This window comes from Schistocerca gregaria, chromosome X (genome assembly GCF_023897955.1).
Source record: "Schistocerca gregaria isolate iqSchGreg1 chromosome X, iqSchGreg1.2, whole genome shotgun sequence".
In the NCBI taxonomy this organism is placed as follows: Eukaryota; Metazoa; Arthropoda; class Insecta; order Orthoptera; family Acrididae; genus Schistocerca; species Schistocerca gregaria.
The window spans coordinates 380,594,836-380,614,905 of NC_064931.1; positions in this window are offsets into that span (position 1 = coordinate 380,594,836).

The following is a 20,070-nucleotide window of genomic DNA, read 5'->3' on the forward strand; positions in this document are numbered from 1 at the left end:
CATTGCTGCTGCAGCTGCACACATACAGGGTCAGTTGACTCGGAGGGCATCCAAGTTTATAGCATTTTCCATCGTATTTGACGATTCCACTGACATGTTGATCACAGCAAAGCTGGGTATTTTTGTGCGGGGAGTAAGCTAGAAGTAATGGGGGAGCTTCTCAGTTTAATCTCATGTAAGGGTACTACTACTGGCTACATCATTTTTGATGTGATGGATGTGGCAATTGATTCATTTAGAATGGAGTGGAAACAGCTGGTCAGTATCACAATAGTGGGCCATCAATGCAGGGAAAATGTTGTGGTCTTACTAGCTTGGACTCTGTTGGGGCCTCACCAACAGCTGCAGTTCAATACCTGATACATCAAGAGGTGCTGTGTGCCTAGTAAGCTAAAGTGAAAAATGTAATTGAGGTATTTGTCCATTCAGTGAACTACATTTGGTCCCACGAACTGAGACAGCGTATATTTAAGGAAGTCTTGACCGATGTCAAAGCCGAATATGCTGAAGTTCCACATCACTCTAAAGTTAGGTGGCTAAGTCATGGACAAGTCCTGAAGAGCTTCCAGATAAGGCTGAATTATTTTTTGTTTGCATTTTAATAAAAATAATCACTTAATTATAATGAAACTTACATGTTTATAATAGTTATACAATTTTAATTTGCATGGATTTTGAAAAACAACCTATCCTTCTGGAAGGATTTTGACTGAATATACATTCACTTAACACAATGTCACTATTTAAGCATTCAAACAATACTGCTTTACTATTTTGTGTGGAACAGTATGAAACATGATACATGAAGTGGTGTACTACATTTAATGTACTGTGTTACTGTGTTTTAGACTTCTTTTTTACATTAGCAACACTGAAGTTGTTTCTTCTTTCCTGTGGTTCAAGTGGTAAATTTGCAACATTATGTTCCAGCTTGTCATATCTAAAATCAATTTTTGCTATTTTAGATGGTAGTCCTCTCTACATAGCAACAGCAGTTGATTCCAGAATTGAGTGACGATTCTTCGACGAAATGCTATCCTGTAGAGCTGTCATGCATGGTGTTCATCTACATCAACTAAATGTGCAATTATGGGGAATTACCGTTTCTTACCCCTGGTAGATACACTGTAGAGTGAAATATTTTGGTCAGCTCTGTCAGTTCCATCTTTAAACTTATTGTTGTGATGAATGACTTGTTTGTTGAATTACTGTCTGTCTTTCCTCCGGACGTGAATACCGCATTACTGCACGAGTTGGATATATAGTGTCAAAGTTTGTTGCTGTTGTCACCACACTGTTGTCATTCTATGAAGCCACTAATATATTAGCTGAACTGTCCAACCTGAAGTCAAATGCCCCTCTAGGTTTCCTTTTCAAATCTTCTCCCTTCTATAAACGACAATCTTTACCAATTCTGTTGGTTCTTATAATACCTGTGGCCTGGATATTTCGTAGATGCAACTCAGACAGAAGGTGAAATGAAGTAAAGAAATTGTCAAAATACAGTCTATATGGCATCTCTTCCAGCTGGTCGATATAAGTCATGACTACTCCAGATCATTGTGAACATATTTTACTGGCAGTGTGCCAGCTCTTGATATGGTTCAAGCCATGTCAAATATCCATTACTTGGCCCTCCACACCAGAACTTGAACCCATATCTTATAGGTTTGCCTCGAATAAATTGTTTTGCCTCATGCTGCCCAAAATAAGGCACCATGCTTTCGTCGGCTGAATGATTTTGCTTATTACGCATATGTTCTCTGCATTGCCTTCTCTGCATTTTTCTTTATTGTGCTTGTAAGGGGGTGAACCTTAGAAAATCTGTCAGCACCATCATCATTGTTGCAAACGTGAATATTTGACATAATGAACTTGAAGCGGTCCCTGAATATTGCATTAGAAACTGAAACGTTGTTTACATTTGTTGTCATCTGCCAATACATGTATTTCCTGGGCAGGACGACGTATCCACTAAGAAGCAAAATAGCTAAAAACATTTCATTTCCTCTTCAGAGCTGTCTCCAAGTTGGTTCCTCTTCGCTGCATATTGGTTGGTGTATTTCACCATCATGCTTATGACATGATGGTCAAAAATAGTTCAAAATATTCTAATGGTGACCTCAATGAATATTTTGCAGTACTCATTTGTGGCAAGACTGTGGTTGTAAGTGAAAGTGTCTGCTTTGCCCAGTTGTATGCGCAAGACAGTTTAGTTGATTTTCCATTTTAGTGCAGTGGATTTCTTTGGTATTGCATAGGATACTGCAGCAGTGGATGCGGAAGGCAGAGAATCTCTACTTGTTAAAAGGTCAGTATATGTATCATTGGTAAAGATAGATGGAATTGGAATTTCAATGTATTTAGGCATAGCATTACTGCAAATTGCAGCTGGAGCTTTCAGCAGATCATCTGGCATTTCTGGGTGGTAACAAAGCAATATCCAAACTATTTTCAAGAATGCCATCATCAGTACTCTTGAAGTTCATCCAATGTCACCTATTTCCTGCAAATAATTGTACAGGAAATGCAATTATTTGCTTATATTAGTGATACTTTAAATAGTATTTACTCTTACTGCTGCTCTTTATTTTCATATGACTAAATAAGAGCAATCATCTTCAAAAGCGTGGTTTGTACAAAAGACTGGGTTCTCTATACTGATATTTAAAAAAATGAAAATTTAGGAAAAACATGTGGTGTTAAACATGTTTAAGAGCATATTTTATACTTTTTAGTGATTAAAACCTCAACCTTTGTCACTAAAATTTTGTATAAGCACATGTAATTACATTGCAGTGAAATTTGAATCCCAGAAACCATTGTGTCTGATTTTTGTATGCAGTAAACTAATGTCTTCCTAGAAGAATGTGTTTAAATAGACGGTCATGGAGGTAATAGTTGGCAAAGAAATATCCATATTATCCTTTAGTATACTAATATACCATTCTGAGATAATATGTGAATAGTTATATCTCTATTAAATATATTCACATAGACATTATACAGGGTGTTTATAAATGAATATAGGGGTTTTAACGCTTTATAATATTTATTATATTAAACTTACAGTTATAAATGATATGTCAAATAAAAGAGCAACTCAAACAGTTTTACCAAGAGCCTTACAAATGTTCATTGTGAGCACCATTTGTCACACGGCGCACATCAAGCCTATAGCCGAGTTCCTCCCAAACGTTGATAAGTGTGTCTTCGGTGATTGTAGCAATAGGTGCTTCAATCCGGTTTCTTATCTTGAGGGGGAGGGAAGGGGGGGGGGGGGGGTCTACTGGTGGCGGAGGCACATACACATGATCCTTGATGAAGCCCCAAAGGAAAAAATCACATGGCATTAGGTTGGGTGAACGTGGAGGCCATGAAAAACAAGCTCTGTCATTGGGCCCCTTGTTGCCTATCCAGCGCTCGTCTATAGACTTGATGTGTGCTGTGTGACAAATGGTGCTCACATTGGACATTTATAAGGTTCTTGGTAAAACTGTTTGAGTTGCTCTTAAATTTGACATATTATTTATAACTGTAAGTTTAATGTAATAAATATTATAAAGCGTTAAAATCCCGATACTCATTTATAACTCCATGTTCTTACCTAGCAACAAGAAGGTCGAACGGATAATCCATTTTCAGCCAGCAGGTTTTCACACGCACACAGAAAAAGTGTGACTCGACAATGGAAGCCAAATTATGTTTTAAGCGATGGAAAGGGTTTATTGGATGAAGTGTATACTAATACTTGTACTGGTAAGCAGAATAACTAAGTGCTATAAGCAGTTTTACACGCCACTGTAAAAATCGTTCCAAATTGACAACAGCCATATCCGCGTTAATTTTTGAGGAGAGACTGCAATATTTCTAGAGATGAATGGAAAAGAGGACAAGCATCTCCATGATCCTCATTGAATTACTGATCTCACATTTATGGCCAACATCACTAATTATCTGAATACATGAAGTGTCTCAGTGCAAAGAGAGAACAATTTAGTGACAGATTTGGTGAACAAAATTTATGCTTTCAGACAAAAATTAAACCTATAGAAAATTCAGCTTCTTGTACACAACGTGGAGTATTTCCCAGAACACCAAGCGAAGTGGCGCAGTGGTTAGCACACTGGACTCGCATTCAGGAGGACGACGGTTCAATCCCGTCTCCAGCCATCCTGATTTAGGTTTTCCGTGATTTCCCTAAATCGTTTCAGGCAAATGCCGGGATGGTTCCTTTGAAAGGGCACGGCCGATTTCCTTCCCAATCCTTTCCTAACCCAAGCTTGCGCTCCGTCTCTAATGACCTCGTTGTCGACGGGACGTTAAACACTAACCACCACCACTATTTCCCAGAACAAAAGGCAGTCAGTTGTGGACCAGACACGACTGACTAGGTTTCAGTTATTGAGACACTTCATCATGTGTTCTCAAAGGTGTTTCAAGAATTTAAGCGAATGAAGACTAATTTTGATTTTTTTTTTTTTTTTTTTTTTTTTTTTTTTTTTTTTTTTTTTTTTTCCCCCCATACCTTTCTCGCTTTTGGTTGCTGTTGTAGCTCATTACTTTCAGCTTAAACTGGTAGATCTATGGTGTAGCACACAGCTCAAGGATCTGTTTGTCCAATCCAAGGATTTGAAAGACTTTTATAAAATGTTATCCCAAGAGCAATATCCTCAGCAATACAGACGAGCTGCTAAAATTATTTCAGTGTTTGATTCAACATGTGTGTTTCTTTCTTTCTTTCCTTCTTCTATTATGAAACTGACCAAGTCCCACCACCATTCATGTTTTAACAGATTTCAGTCTGCATAATAGTGTGTGTGTGGCTGTATCGCGAAGAATAGTTCCAAATACACTGAAGAGCCGAAGAAACTGGTACACCTGTCTTATATCGTGTACGACCCCTACAAGCACACAGAAGTACCGCAACCCGACATGGCATGGACTCGACTAATGTTTGAAGTAGTGGTGACGGAACTGACACCATGAATTCTGCAGAACTGTCCAAAAATCCGTAAGAGTACGACGGGTTGGAGATCTCTTCCGAACAGCACTTTGCAAGGTATTCGTGGCAGTATTTAAACTCAGAAGAGTGTTCCTAGAGCCCCTCTGTAGCCATTATGGACGTGTGGGGTGTCACATTGTCCTGCTGGAATTGCCCAAGGCTGTCAGAATGCTCAATATTTTGTAAGGCCTTAATTCAATCTTGTCTCAGTTACAGCGGCATTACAGGATGATTTTGCAAATGGGGGACACACTACAGGAAACTTTTCCTGAGGAGTTAAGGGAAAAAAACATTGTGTGGATATATGATGCCAAGGGACGCAGTCCCATTTGGAGGTGGAGATAAAAAATCTTTGACAGTGACCCCAGTATCATCACCGTGCAGGTGGCCTGTCAGCATTGGGTAAGCCAGATAACTGTGTGGAATATTCTTCATGAGGACTGCCACTATTCGTATAATTTACAACGCATAAAAGTGTTCTGCCCTCCGTGACAACAGTTTCACCACTGGTTCATCTCACAGGCCACCACTGTGCTTTGATTTCTGTCATCCACCCTTTTCACAAATGTAGGCAACCTTTACAAGAGGATGTATTGTCAACCTTAACAGCACCCACCAAGCTTTATCAGAGATTTATAAGTGGCAGCAAGGGGGTACAATAAATACATAAATAAATAATAATAACATTGACATGAGCCAAGATTGTGTATTACGCATCTATAGCACAAACGTTGCCAATTCAGTACTGCCAGTGTTCTTGACCTGGCTCGTTCTGTTCATATGCAGGAATTGTTTTTGCTAGCACTGTTTTGTTCTTGTTTTGTTTTTTATGGTCACAGGTTTAAGTGAACAACAAGCAGCTGTGAAATTTTGTTTTCTGCACAGTACAAATGCTGCTGAAACTGTTTTAATGTTGAAAGTAGCTTACCAAGAAGATGTTATGGGAAAAACCCAACTGTACAAGGGGTTTGCTAAATTTAAAAATGGTGACAAACCTTCTTCTGGGCATCCATCAACTGCCCAAATCAACAAAAATATTGAAGAGTTCATTCAGAGTTTGTTCCTCCAGGTCGGACTATAAATCAGACATTTTATTTGAAAGTCTTAAGAAGATTGTGCAACAGTGTTCATCAAAAAATACCTGATTTGTGGCAGACAGGAGATTGATTCTTCCACTATGACAATGCATCTGCATTCACAGCCATCTCTGTTAGACAGTTTTTCTCTAAAAATGGCATGGTTCCACCACCCCACATACCTTACTTGCCTGATCTGGCTCCATGTAACTTTTTCTTATTTCTGCGCATGAAAAGGGGCATGAAAGGACACCTATTTGACAACATTGAAGAAGTTAAGAAAAAATGAGGGAGAAGCTGTCAGCCATTTCTAAAGATGATTACAAAAATGTTTTGAACAGTGCAAGCACCGGTGGGAAAATGTATTAGTTGTAATGGAGAGTATTTTGAAGGGGATAAGGTTTTTTTGTAAAAAATTTGAAAACATATAGCTTTTAAAAAATAATTCCTCTTTCTTTTGGGTACCCTCTCATAGTTTGTGGGGTACCTATAAGAGATATACTGGATAGTGTTTAACTAGATCTGAATGCGTGAGCAATCCACTATATGAAAAATGTTTCGTTCGGATTCTCGTGATGAGATTACCATATTTTGTGTGGAAAGAAATCCTATATAGTGAGTGGACTAGAGTAGACCACTTATTAGCATTTATAGAAAGTTTAGATACATTAAATAAAGAAATAGGAGACTTCAGTACTGGAGACAATAGGAACCTAGGAAATAAGCAGACAGAGAATAGAGAAGGGGATCACTACCCAACGAAATTTCCTAAGAGAAAAAAAAGTAATTTTTGTTTTGCAGATAGGAGAACCTATAATGGAAAAGTTAGTAAGACAATTAATAGGGAGAAGAACCAGGTATTTGGACCTAGCAACACAAATACCAATGTCAGTACAGCAAAGCACAATGAATCTTGTTCTACACAAAGTACAGATACTAGTAATATTTCTATAATAGCGATGGAAAATGGACAACATCCTGAAACATGGGCCAGAATCCAGGATATAACAATGGTATCATAGTCTCATACCATAAAGAGTAATTGCTTTCACTTGAGCTCACTAGGGTAAAGTTTACCATTATTAATTAAAATGACAAAGGCTCGTTTTAAAATTACTTGAATATCCCTGAAATGGTTAGAAAAATTATTTATTATGGTATGCCATTGATGAAGAAATTGAAAGAATGTTTTATGGGATAAAAGAAGTTATTAACATAGTTACGGGTGGTAAAAAGTTAGTTGTGATGAGGGGCTGAAATTTGATAGCAGTCAAAGGAAGAGACGGGGAGAACATGGACTTGGGGGGGGGGGGGGGGGGGCGGAATGAAAAGCTTTCAAACGAATGTCTCAGTGGCCTTCTCCCATCCTGCTTCTCTAAAGGTTTTTGGAGCAATCTCTGGTGACGTCTGGTGATGGCTTGTGGATGGATTGAGCGACCGTGTAGAAAGGTAGTGAACACATTGTTACTATTTAGTTCAAAAATCATGAAAGAATGGCAGATATGGACTCAGACCAAAGTTGAAAGAATCAGAGGTTGTTGAGACCTTCAAAGGAAGCAGGCAAAAAGAAATGCAGGTGTCTAAAAAAATGAGAAGGATAGATAGTGCAAAATGGTTAAAGAGATATGTCTAGAGGTCAAATGGAAGGAATATATAGAAGGTCTCTACAAGGGAAATTACTTTGAAGACAATATTATAGAAAAGGAAGAGGATGCCAATGAAGATATGGTGGGAGATATGATATTAGAAGAATAAATTAGACAGAGCACTGAAAGACATAATTAGAAACAAGGCTTCTGGAATAGATGATATTCCTTCAGAATTATTGAAGTACCCGAGAGAGGTAGTCGTATGAGACAAGGGACACATTCTCAGATTTCAAGAAGAATATAATAATTCCATTTTCAGAAGAACCAGGTGCTTATGGGTGTGAATATTACTGAACTATCAGCAGCGGTGTACCGTGGGTCTCTAGAAGAGCGTAGTGTTCCAAAGGATTGGAAAATGGCACAGGTCATCCCTGTTTTCAAGAAGGGGTGTCGAACAGATGAGCAGAACTATAGACCTATATCTCTATCGTCGATCAGTTGTAAAATTTTGAAACACGTATTATGTTCGAGTATAATGACTTTGCTGGAGACTAGAAATCTACTCTGTAGGAATCCGCATGGGTTTCGAAAAAGACGGTCGTGTGAAACCCAGCTCGCGCTATTCGTCCACGAGACTCAGAGGGCCATAGACACGGGTTCACAGGTAGATGCCGTGTTTCTTGACTTCTGCAAGGCGTTCGATACAGTTCCCCACAGTCGTTTAATGAAAAAAGTAAGAGCATATGGACTATCAGACCAATTGCGTGATTGGATTGAAGAGTTCCTAGATAACAGAACACAGCATGTCATTCTCAATGGAGAGAAGTCTTCCGAAGTAAGTGTGATTTCAGGTGTGCCGCAGGGGAGTGTCATAGGACCGTTGCTGTTCAGAATATACATAAATGACCTTGTGGATGACATTGGAAGTTCACTGAGGTTTTTTGCAGATAATACTGTGGTGTATTGAGAGGTTGTAACAATGAAAATTTATACTGAAATTATACTGAAATGCAGGAGGATCTGCAGCGAATTGACGCATGGTGCAGGGAATGGCAATTGAATCTCAATGTAGACAAGTGTAATGTGCTGCAAATACATAAAAAGAAAGATCCCTTATCATTTAGCTACAATATAGCAGGTCAGCAACTGGAAGCAGTTAATTCCATAAATTATCTGGGAGTGCGCATTAGGAGTGATTTAAAATGGAATGATCATATAAAGTTGACCGTCAGTAAAGCAGATGCCAGACTGAGATTCATTGGAAGAATCCTCAGGAAATGCAATCCGAAAACAAAGGAAGTAGGTTACAGTATGCTGGTTCGCCCACTGCTTGAATACTGCTCAGCAGTGTGGGATCCGTACCAGATAGGGTTGATAGAAGAGATAGAGAAGATCCAACGGAGTGGAAGACTCTGCAGGAAAGACGCTCAGTAGCTCAGTACGGGCTTTTGTTAAAGTTTCGAGAACGTACCTTCAAAAGGGACCATGAGGATAAAATCAGAGAGATTAGAGCTCATACAGAAGCATACCGACAATCCTTCTTTCCACGAACAATACGAGACTAGAATAGAAGGGAGAACTGATAGAGGTACTCAGGGTACCCTCCGCCGCACATCGTCAGGTGGCTTGCGGAGTATAAATGTAGATGTAGATCAGTTTAATCAATGATGGTGACAAAATCCAACATGAATTATTTACATAAGAATAGGAAGACTGGTAGAAGCGGAAGTATTGAAACTAGAACGTACCTTATAATGTAGGTTGAAGAAAGGCAAACAGTTTTATATTTAGAGAAAGCTTTTGACAATGTTGTCTGGAATAACCACTTTGCAATTCTGAATGTAGTAGGAACAAAATACAGGAAGCTAAAATGTTATTTACAAATTGTGTAGAAACTAGACTGTAGTTGCAATGCTCAAAGGACATGAAAGGGAAACAGTAAAGTAATAGAGAAGAGAGTGAGACAGGCCTGTAGCCCTACCTCATTCTTATTCAATCTATGCTTTGAGCGGGCAGCAAAGGAAACAAAGGAGTAGTTTAGAAAGGGAACTAAAGTTCAGGTACAAGGAATAAAAACTTTGATGTTTGCTGATGACGTAATTGTGTCAGAGACAGTATGGAATTTCATAAAACAATTGAACACAATGGATATTGTCTTAAATTTTATAAAATGAAGATCAATGAAAGGAGAATAGAGAAAAGGTATGTAATCTAATTAAATCAGCCAGTGCCGAGGGAATTGTATTAGGAAATGAAACACTAAGATATAAAATACAGATTGGCAATAGCAAGGAAAGCATTTTTGAAAATTAGATATTTGTTAACATGAGTATAAATTTAAGTGTTAGAAAGTCTCTTCTGAAAGTTGGTTGACTGGAATGTTTCCTTGTACGGAAATGAAAGGTGATGACATCAGTCCAGACAAAAAGAGAATCAATGCTTTTGAAATGAAGTGCTACAGAAGGATGCTGAAGATAATATGGGCAAATTGAATAACTAATGAGAAGATTGAAGTGAGGAAAACAGAAATTTGTTGCACAACTTCACTAAAGCAAGGAATTACTTGAGGTATAAAGAAATTGTCAGTTTGGTAATCAAGACTGAAAATTGTAGAGGGAGACCAAGGCTTGAGTACAGTAAACAGGTTCACATGGCTGTGTATTGCATTAGTTGCAGAGAGATGATGAGGCTTACAAACCAGTCTTTGCATTGAAGACCTTAGCAGCGACATTCATATAATTTTGCACCTTTGCCGTACTTTTATGAATTTGCTGCAGGTCATGAATGAAAGTGGTGTGTTATCCATACCTAAGTATGGCAGAGAGACAATAATAATTAAGGTTGCACATTTGTCCAACATCCCAGAATTTTATTTACTCAGTAAAGAGAGAGAGTAAGCTTACATGGTCGGGAAAGGAGGGGGGTGGGGGGCATGGTAGTGGATGAGTCACTTGTTATATCTACAATCATCAGTTTTGTAAGAGGAGATATCAACAGAAACGTACTCTTGTTACAAATTATTGGTGCTTTTGAGATAAGAAGTTACTAACCTAAGGAAATTGGCGATGGAAGAATTTATTTGAGAGCACTGGTTTTTGAGAATCTCAAGATATATGTACACTGTCTGTGGCATGAGCTATGTGCATAAATTATACAAATATTTAGAGTGTATTGCAGGATTTCAACCTGCCTGTTTAACTTCAGAAGGTGCAGGCAGTACGACTGTCTGATTTCACAAGTAATATGGTATATATGCAGTGGTTTCAGGAACAGTATCACTTGCATGACTGATTCTAAATGCTTGGTGTATTAGAAGAACCTTGGTAGCAAATTCCAGAGTATTAACCTGAAATTACTGTCTTGTATTCATCAAACAAGTGATAGTAATGAGGCCATCTGACGCAAAGAATGTGCAGATCATTCTTTTCCCCACATTTCTCTTGTGCTTGGTGGACCATCTCCGAGAAGAAACAAACATAACTACTGCTTTATTTTAGAGTGAAGTTGGTATATCTTTGTTTTGTTACTAGCTAAAATATTAAAATCTGTTTTTGACTTCTAGGAATTAACTTTTGCAATCAGAATTTAACAAGCAGAAATTTTATGTAAGGACTTAGATATGATATCCAACAAATGCAGACCATTTTAATGCAAAGATTTTCATGTAGGATCATCTAAACATGTTGGCAATTTGACCGTACTTTAGCATACTTATCTTGATTAGTGGCAGTCACCAGCTGTCCGATTTAGGTTGTTTTAAGGGGAGATTTACCGTTCAAAAAATCTTTTTTTTTTGCATTTTTGGATCCATAAAAATGTTTAGAATCCACCCCTGAAACGGTTTTTTCCGAATACGGAACGGAAATGTTTGTTATTCGCGGTTGACAAAAAAATGCACCTCCCTGAAATAGGCCTTTTTCACGCACCAGCTTTTTTCTTTCGGAGGACGAGTTATTGTACCGCTGCTTGGGAGGAAACACACAAAATTCAAATGAAAGTTTGAACGCCTGTGTTTGGAAGTTAGCCCCCAAGCATTGGCATCCTGCTGCGAAGACTGTGGAGACTGCGACTTTCCTGGCAGTGAGCAGCTTCAACGAATTGTATTCGGCAATTCTGAAGACCATGACAACGATGGACGCCACACTAGAACACTATTCGACGCAGTTCACCAAGCATTAGGACGACCACCGGATTCAAGCGGTCGAAAATCGCTTGTCACCGGTCGTACTAGCGCCTCGGAGCAGCGCAGGATGGCCAGATCGAGCAGAACGGCCTCTATGAGGAAGAGGAAGGACTAGTTTATGGACCTGGAATAGCAGATTGAACATAAGTTGCATAATATTGCGTTTATGTGTAGTCAAAACTTTAAATGGGTTTTTCTCGAAACGATTTTTTTTTATCGCGCGGTATGGTAACTTCAAATCTACTGAACCGATTGGCATGATTCTTTGTTTCCGACGAAGCTAACGAAATTGTCTAGGAGTTGTACCACTTTTATTCCGATCCATCAACAATAAATATTTTTACTTGGCCGACGAAGTCGAAAAATCGATGAAAAAAAACACTTTTTCAAATGGCCGCCATTTTGTTTCCTATGGTCCAAATAACTTAAGCGAGGTACAATTCCTAGAGAATCTTACATACTTTGCTAACGTCAACTCAATTTTGATTTCAGACGAGCCGGCTGACCTGTGACATACCGCGCATCGAGGTCTACATCGAAATTTTGTTTCGTTCCGACGTCACTTCGGCCTTTGTTCTTCGACATTTCCGGTCGAAAAAATTCTAGTTTGTAGAGGAAATATCAATAAACATTTTGACCAAATTTGACATCCCGAGAAAAAAATTCTCAAAGAACATGATTTTTCGGGTCAAAGATAGTAAACCCTTCCTTAAGGAAGTCTATCTTGTCTAAATTTGTTACATCCTTGGGAGACTTGCTTTGAAAGGTGAAGAGTCACCAAAGGCAAATGCACAAACACACATTTGCATTCAGTTCCATCTTAAAATCGTAACAACTTATTGAACAGGAAAAACCTCCATTTCATCTTTATTGCTGTCTCAGTGTAACTGATGCACATCAAGAAATGGAGAACAAGTGGCCCATCCAGTAAGCCAAGCTAACTTACACTTGGACAACTTACTAATAATACATACATACATTAATCCTTCTTCAGTAGATCATGAATACGACATTTCGTAACGATGTGGAACATGTCATTTTAACATAAGTTTTCTTTACACTTTTTTTCAGTTACTACTACATATCTAAGAAGTGATCTATTGAGTAGAAGGAGTTGTCATTCAGATAGTCTTTCAATTTGCTATTAAATGTTGTTTGGCTATCTGTCGAACTTTCAATACTATTTGGCAAATAACCGAAGATTTTTGTGCCAGCATAATTTACCTCTTTCTGTGCCAAAGTGAGATTTGATCCAAAATAGTGAATATCATCCTTTCTTCTAGTGTTGCAGCTATGCACTTCGCTGTTATTTTTTAATTGGGATAGGTTATTAATGACAAATTTCATAAGTGAATGTATGTATTTCGAAGGACTTTGAATATCCCGAGTTCCTTAAATAAATGTCTGCAAGGTGACCTTGGGTGGGCTCCAGCTATTATTCTGATTACACGCTTTTGTGCAATGAATACTTTCTCTCTTAATGATGAATTGCCCAAAAATATGATGCCATACGAAAGCAAAGCAAGTAGACAAACGTAGGATCATCCATTCATCGTTTCATTCCCACAGCAGAACTCAAAGATTCTGGGTCCCATTGAGAGTCTGTATCATCAATTATATAATTAAATATAATTAAAAACACTATATAACTCTGAGAAATGATTGGATATATTTGAAACTGCCCTGGAACGAAAGTTTCAGCGAGTTTTGCTTGCATGTGGCAGTTTAAATCCTTTCTCAGTTTGCAATGCAGTTCGTTTTGATAGTTTGCTCAAAAACGAATGGAATGTAGTACGATCACTTACAAACTTAAGTACTTGTCATATGATTTTGGAGGCATGTAACAGTACCAAATTCAGGTGGTGTCCGTAACAATGAATAAACAGCGCATAGAAACAGAACTGCTTCACCAGTTGTTGTAGTCCTCTTTCTCTGCCCGCCATTACTGAAGCGCCATCATATGTTTGACTAACCATTTTTCCTTCTACATTCCATTCATTCAATACTGCACGAATAATGTTTAACAAACCTTCAGCAGTTTTATCTCCAGAAACATCGTTGGCTATTCTCCCTATTACTTTTCTTACTATCTTTTCCATTATTGGTTCTCCTGTTTGCATTACAAAATTTACTTTCTTTTCTCTTATGAAATTTCGTTGTGTACGATCCTCTTCACTATTCTCTGGTTGCTTATTTCCTAGGTTCTTACTGTCTCCATGACTCAAGAGTCCTTTTTCTTTACTTATCTAAACCTTCTATAAATGTTAATAACTGATCTACCATAGTCCATTCACTACACAGGATTTATTTTCGCACAAAATACGATACTCTACTCATAACAATCTGAACTATGTTTTTTTTTATCCAAACATTCAGATCTAGTTAAATACCATTCAATATTCCTGTTAGATGTACCCCACAAACTACTGTGGTACTTAGGTTCTAGTAATTCTATTGTTAATTTTCTCACATAATTGCTGTCCAATATTTTTCACTTAAATGTTTCCTGGGAACTCTCCTGTGATTTAAGTTCTTCAGAATAGGCTGTTTCCCATTCTGCAATGATTATATAACCCAGAGGAATATCTATTTTCTTTGAATCGTCTCATTTCTTGGCATAGGTCTACAAAAACTGTTAAAAATACGTAGGCTGCAGTTCACCATCAGGCTTAAATTTCAGAAACTGTTTTGACCAACTAAATCCATTTCTTATTTTTAACTCTTTCAACATATCAGTACAACTCAGTGTAAGTACAGCTGCCTTATTTCTAAGTTCTTGCTTAGTATCTTCTAATTCTTGCCATAATTTCTGAAATTCATTCCTGTGATCAACAGTATTGGTAGTGCTAGTAGTGTCTACTTTCTCTTGTTCTACCAATACTAGTAGATACTTCTCCAAATTGTTAAAGTATTTGAATCATTAGCAGCTTCAATAAGTTTTCCATTTAGTTTTAATACTTCTGCTCTGTATATCTGAGATTTGATTGCTTACAGCTTTGAAATTAGTAATAACTGATTTTTCTAGTTGGTCCATCTCATTATTTATATTTTTAACTTTTTCCTCAGCTTCTTCCCTAACTGAGTCACAGTGCTTCTTTCTTTCTTTCTGTATCAAACTGCTTCTATAAAGTCTTTACAGTTTCCTCCAATTTAGAATTTTTATCTACCTTAGTCGCTGTATCACCTAATTGTCCCCCATTCTACTATTGGGATTTAAGTGTCGTAATGCTATTGTGTATTTTACGTAATTTACTTATTTACTTATTTATTTATTTACTTATTTATTTATTTATTTATTTACACGTCAAGTTCTGGGGGACCAAATTGAGGAGGAAATCTCGAAGGTCATGGAACGTGTCACTACACGAAATCACAACATAAAAGTAATAACAGATACAAATAAGTGTTTATGAACCCGAAAAAAAGCCAATCTATAAGTTTAATTAACAATACAATAAGAATCATCTTAATTTTTCAAGGAAATCCTCGACAGAATAGAAGGAGTGACCCATGAGGAAACTCTTCTGTTTCGATTTGAAAGCGCGTGGATTACTGCTAAGATTTTTTAATTCGAGTGGTAGCTTATTGAAAATGGATGCAGCAGTATACTGCTCATCTTTTTGCACAAGTGTTAAGGAATTCCGATCCAAATGCAGGGTCGATTTCTGCTGAGTATTAACCGAGTCAAAGCTGCTTATTCTTGGGAATAAGCTAATATTGTTAACAAGAAATGACAAAAAGGAATATATATATATATATTGAGAGGTCAATGTTAAAATACCCAGACTCGTGAACAGCAGTCGACAAGAGGTTCGTGAACTTACACCACTTATTGCCCAAACCTCCTGTTTGTGATCCAAAAATATCCTTTTAGGATGGGAAGAGTTGCCCCAAAATATAATACCATACGACATAAATGAATGAAAATAAGCAAAGTAGACTAATTTTTGGTGTCAAACAGTCACTCACTTCTGATACCACCATGAAGCCATGAACTTATGTCATGAACTGCACTAATTGAAACCGAGCCAATGCTGCACACAACATTCTTTACTGCTAAGCTATATAGTATCATCAGCAAACAGAAATATTTTAGAGTTATCCGCAATACTGGAGGGAATATCATTTATATAAATAAGGAGCAGGAGTGGCCCCAACACTGATCTCTGCGGCACATCCTCCCTCCCCCCCCTTCCCCCCCACTTCACAGTACACCACTCAGACCCTACATTTCAGCCGTTATCAACACAGTGAATAATTACCTTTTGCTAAGGTAAGAGGTGAACCAATTGTGAGCTACTCCCTGTATTTCGTAATGGTACAATTTCTGGAGCAATATTTTGTGATCAACACAATCAAATACCTTAGTTAAATCAAATAATATGCCAAGCATTCGAAACCTTTTGTTTAGCTATCCAGTACCTCACACAGAAGAGAGAATATAGCATGTTCAGTTGTTAAACGACTTCTAAAGCTGAACTGTACAGTTGATAGCAAATTGTGCGATATAAACTGATCAATTATCCTTACATACACATTTCAATAACTTTTGGAAACACTGGTGGCATAGAAATAGGTCTAAAATTATCTGCATTATCCCTTTCTCCCTTTTTATAAAGCTGCATTACCACTGAGTACTTTAATCGCTCAGGAAACTGACCATTCCTAAAGGGAAAATTATAAATATAGCTAAATACAGGGCTAACATATGCAGCACAGTACTTTAATATTCTGCTATGCACTCCATCATAACCATGAGAGTCCTTAGTCTCCAGTGATTTAATTATTGACTCTAAAATCTCCCTCTTGTTTGTGTCATAGAGGAGTATTTCAGAAATCAATCTTGGAAAGCATTGCCAAGAAAGTTATATGATTTCCTGTAGAAACTAAGTATTTATTTAATGCACCAGCAATGCTCAAAAAATGATTGTTAAATACTATACATACATCTGTTTTATCAGTAACAGAAATATTTTTACTGTGAACTGACTTTATATTGTTGACCTTTGGCTGTTGACCAGACACTTCCTTCACAACTGACCATATGGTTTTAATTTTATCCTGTGAATTAGCTATTCTATTTGTGTACCACATATTGTTTTGCCTTCCTAATAACATTTTTAAGCACCTTACAATACTGTTACCTATCTTAGCTTTATCTGTGGTCATATCACTAGAATTTCGTCTAATGTTTGATTGTTTTCAGATAATTAATCTAGTTTTTCTGCTTGAATTTTGCTCTTCGTTTTAACTGTTGTAATATCAAACTTCGAGGCAAATTAAAACTGTCTGAGAGACTGAGACTCGAACTTGGGAACTTTTACCTTTGGCCAGCAAGTGCTCTACCAACTGAGCTACCCAAGAATGACTCACGACCCGTCCTCACTGCTCTACTTCCGCGACTACCTCATCTCCTATCTTCCAGATTTCAATCTGTAGTGATATCATACACATTATTGTCATATTATTAGTAAAATTGTCATACTATTAGACATTTTGTCAAATTTTTGTTTGTTTTAATTTGTCTAAATTTTCTGGTAGAATATTGCTATTCATACTATGGGTTGTGACAGGTGTACAGTAAAATTAGAAGTCTATGCAGTCAATAGCACTTTCCTTTCTACTCAAACGCTTTAGCACTGTTACACATCTATAATTGTTATGCTATTACAAATCTTCACAAGAAGACGCACTACCAAAAACAGTTAGCAGTACACGGTACAGCTCACGTAATTAGTTGTTTAAATAGCTGCAGAGCTGCTGACGCAGTCCTTTGTGTGCCTGGTGACATCATGATCAGCTGCCATGTAAATGTTGGCACAGTTATCTGCACCGCCGCAGAACTGCAAAGTGCACACAGAAATCTTCTGTCTTGTCTCCTCAGTTCCTCACGACTTATGTGCTGAGAAATTACTCAAACACACAAATAATCATTGTTCTTGGTCGCATTGCTATGGTCAACTGATTTTCCTTACGTCAAATTTTGTAACAATTCAAACTTATTTGGCTGTTACCCAAAAAAAAATTCATCTTCGTCTTAAGCATTGTAATTACTAGCAGCTCACAACAGAATGTGCCCTTTTATTTCTTCTTGACTTGTTTACTTACGTTGCTCTTGGCAACATCATACTTTCTTCTGATATGTTGCAAAAAATTCTTCTTTTTAGCATACAAAACTCCTTTACTTCAACACATCTTTCACCAGGGGTGCCCAAATGGAATGTTATCACCGCGATCTGGGTGTAGTTAGAATGAATTCCTATTCCATGCAACAATCTGTCACCGTGACGTCAGTAGAAATGACAGTTATCTTGAATATCTACTTACAGCAGCCTTTTCGTTGATTCTTGATGCAGTGGTCCTACTATGATGTGCCACCAGTTATTCTATCAGACTTCTTTCCAGCTGCAGCAGACCCAGGGTTGTATGGGAATTCGTATTCTCTATCGACTAGCCATGAGATCACATAACCAAGTTTTCAGTACTGGTAATTCTTCAGTATTTTAACGTTTTCCATAAACTTTTACAAAATCAATTAAAAGGAACTCTTATTTACAATGTCAACATGACTCATGACAAATCAGAGAGAGAGAGGTAGGTATAAGTAAGTGAATTGTCATCCAGAGATGGTCTTCTCTAGGGACCCCAGCATCCCCAAGCTGTGACAGGGAAGTGTACATGACTTTTTCAGTGTAAGTAAAGACACCTGCTCTTTCTCCAGTCTTGTTGATGATCTGTGCTCACATTTCTCCTTTCATATGCGCACATAAATTCAAAATGAAACATGCATACAATAGGCATCCCTTTCCATACTACTAACTAAAATCAAATTTCTCCACAAACATATACAACTGGTATAGCAGGAGACAGTGGGTCTTGTTGCTAACTTTAAATAACAACATGTACCACTGCACTGCTATTGCAGTAGTCAATATAATTATGATGGTATAAGTGACTACTTAACTACTATTATCTACTGACCTAGTAGATAGTGTCGGAAGTTCCATGTGGCTTTTCATGGATGATGCTGTAGTATACAGAGAAGTTGCAGCATTAGAAAATTGTAGCGAAATGCAGGAAGATCTTCAGCGGAGAGGCACTTGGTGCAGGGAGTGGCAACTGACCGTTAACATCGACAAATGTAATGTATTGCGAATACATAGAAGGAAGGATCATTTATTGTATGATTATATGACAGCAGAACAAACACTGGTAGCTGTTACTTCTGTAAAATATCTGGGAGTCTGCATGCAGAACTATTTTAAGTTTAATGATCATATAAAATTAATTGTTGGTAAGGCGGGTACCAGGTTGAGATTCAATGGGAAGGTCCTTAGAAAATGTAGTCCATCAACAAAGGAGGTGGCTTACAAAACACTAGTCCGACCTATACTTGAGTATTGCTCATCAGTATGGGACCCGTACCAGATCGGGTTGACGGAGGAGATAGAGAAGATCCAAATAAGAGCGGCGCGTTTGTCGTAAGGTGATTTAGTAAGCGTGATAGCATTATGGAGATGTTTAGCAAACTCAAGTGGCAGACTCTGCAAGAGAGGCGCTCTGCATCGCGGTGTAGCTTGCTGTCCAGGTTTCGAGGGGGTGCGTTTCTGGATGAGGTATCGAATATATTGCTTCCCCCTACTTATGCCTCTCAAGGAGATCACGAATGTAAAATCAGAGAGATTCGAGCGTGCACGGAGGCTATCCCGCAGTCGTTCTTCCTGCGAACAATACGCGACTGCAACAGGAAAGGGAGGTAATGACAGTGGCATGTAAAGTGCCCCCTGCCATACACCGTTGGGTAGCTTGCGGAGTATAAATGTAGATGTAGATGTAGACGGTACTCCTCTATTATTTCACTGAACTGTATGTTACTCTCTAAATTTGCATATATTTTGACATCTGAAATTGATGCAAAACAACAGTGTGCCATCTGACTGTCTCCACCACACACCTCTTTCGACAGGCATTCACGGCTACAAATGGATATAGCGCAGAGCACAAAACAACATGTTTTGTTGCCGATATGCAACCTATGTATGCATTTATTCATTAATTAACATAAAGGTGGCTTGAAAACCTATTGTTCCACCACCAGACCTCTGTGCAATATCCGCTTGTTTGCGAATTGCACCTATTGTGGACAGTGGAGAATGCACAATGCATCAGAATCATTTCCCCCTTCCACTTTAGAGACCATGTTTATTGGATAGCTTT